Source organism: Otolemur garnettii, unplaced genomic scaffold (assembly GCF_000181295.1).
Source record: "Otolemur garnettii isolate 467f Iridium unplaced genomic scaffold, OtoGar3 scaffold00048, whole genome shotgun sequence".
Taxonomy (NCBI): Eukaryota; Metazoa; Chordata; class Mammalia; order Primates; family Galagidae; genus Otolemur; species Otolemur garnettii.
This window is the reverse complement of record NW_003852443.1, coordinates 6,303,550-6,305,740: the sequence shown is the minus strand read 5'-3', so window position 1 is coordinate 6,305,740 and position 2,191 is coordinate 6,303,550.

The following is a 2,191-nucleotide window of genomic DNA, read 5'->3' as shown; positions in this document are numbered from 1 at the left end:
ATATTTCCTTATAAATACTGTTCCTGTTTCTTTCCATTTCTTATTCTCTTTGAGTATTCCCTACTTATTCCATCTTTTCAGGATCACATCCACAAGGAACACCACTTCCATGCTTACCCCAAGATGTGTCTCTAGTGAAAGTGAAATCTCCAAGTGAGTTAATTGGGGGATATACGTTGGGAGCTGCACAAGGGATTTATCTGCGATCCCAGAACTTTATCCCCACAAACCCAGTATTCTGATCTTAGCTCCATGACACCAAAATCTTATCCTAGTTGGATATAGCTGTCATGAGAAATAAGGAAGAATGGGTAACATAACATACTGGCTGAAAGGAGCTATATTTTTTAAACTAGTGGAAGTTCAAGAATGTGATTTGGTCCTTTCAAGAGTTCATACAGTAATGAAACACAACCTATGTGACTTAAAACCAGTCATATTTATACCTTCAGAGATGTACCATCTGCAGCAGCTACCAGTGGTCATTTAAATTTAAATAAGTTAAATTGAAATAAAAAATTCAGTTCCTAAGTTGTACTTTTAATATTTCAAATGCTCAGAAGTGACATGTGGACTGGCTGCCACCTTGGGTGCTGAGGGATAGATCTTTCCATTATCACAGTGCGTTCTCTTGAAGAGTACTTCTATAGAATATTCTTCTCACTGCCTGTTCTTTTGTTGCCTTCTAAACTGTTGACTTTTGCCCTTTATTGGATAGCATTTTATATTTTATTGTTTTCCTGTTTGACTATGAAGGCCTGTCCCATTCCCCCTTTATTCCTACCTCTATTCTGCAACCAACTTCAGTTTTGAAGAATTATTGTCGACTCTTGCTAAAGAACTGACTCTGGGATGGGTACTGTGGCTCATGCATGTAATCCTTGTACTCTGGGAGGCCAAAGCATGAGGATTACTTGAGGTCAGGAGTTCAAGACCAGCCTGAGCAAGAGTGAGACCCCTGTCTTTACGAGAAATGGAAAAATTAACTAGGCATGGTGGTACATACCTGTAGTTCCAGCGACTCAGGAGACTGAGGCAGGAGGACTGCATAAGCCCAAGACTCTGAGGTTACTCTACTACACTCTAGCCAATGTGACACAATCAGGTCCCTTCTCAAAAAAGAAAAAAGAGAAAGAAGAAGAATGGACCTCTGTCTTTGGATTTGGTTTTGTTTCTTAGTACATAATGATTTCCACTTGCTCACACCTGAGCTAGAACCCTTAGTCTCTGATTTAGTTTGAGAACCTGGTTTGTCTTCTCTTCACAGCAAACTGGGAAAAGTTACTCTCTAGATTTTAGTCTGTAGCTTTCCTGTTCTGGACACATATAACTCTTTCATAACTTAACCAGTCCTCATAGTATTGTTCTTATCCCTCAAGATCTGAAATTGCAGGCAGTAATGTTTTATTAGTGTGCTATAATGGGGGCTTAATTTTTAAATTTGTTGTTGTGCAAAAGTTTTCAAAATGTGGCTAATGCCAAATAATATTTTTTAATATTGCAAGAGGCAAAATGGTAGTGGGAGCTTCTTTATACTGATAGCTACTTTTTTTTTTTTTTTTGACAAGCAATAGTTTAATGAAGCCATAATATTTGTAGCATTCTCAAATGGTTACAATATAAAATCTATCAAAAAATTAGTAAAAGATACAAAGTAGAACATATTTTAATACTGGTACAATGGCAATAGGTTTACAAATGTTTATGTATATGATTTCTATAACAATTTTTCTTACAAACCTTTATTCCATAAGAATGGTCAAATCATTTAGAATAAATTGACAGAGTACATGGTGTTTTATAATATTATGAATATTAAAAGTGCCCCATGAAGGGCAGCACCTGTAGTTCAGTGGGTAGGGCGCTGGCCCCATATGCTGAGGGTGGCAGGTTCAAGCCTGGCCCTGGCCAAATTGCAACAAAAAATAGCCAGGAATTGTGGCAGGTGCCTGTAGTCCTAGCTACCCAGGAGGCTGAGGCAAGAGAATCACCTAAGCCCATGAGTTGGAGGCCGCCGTGAGCGGTGACGCCACAGCACTCCACTGAGGGCAACAAAGTGAGACTCTGTCTCTTAAAAAAAAAAGTGCCCCATGAACTAGTCTGTTTCAAATACTTAGCTGTTTTATTATCAGTGATTATTTCATTTATCCTTAAATAATATAAATGCAGGTAGCAAGCTTTAAAAAAAAAA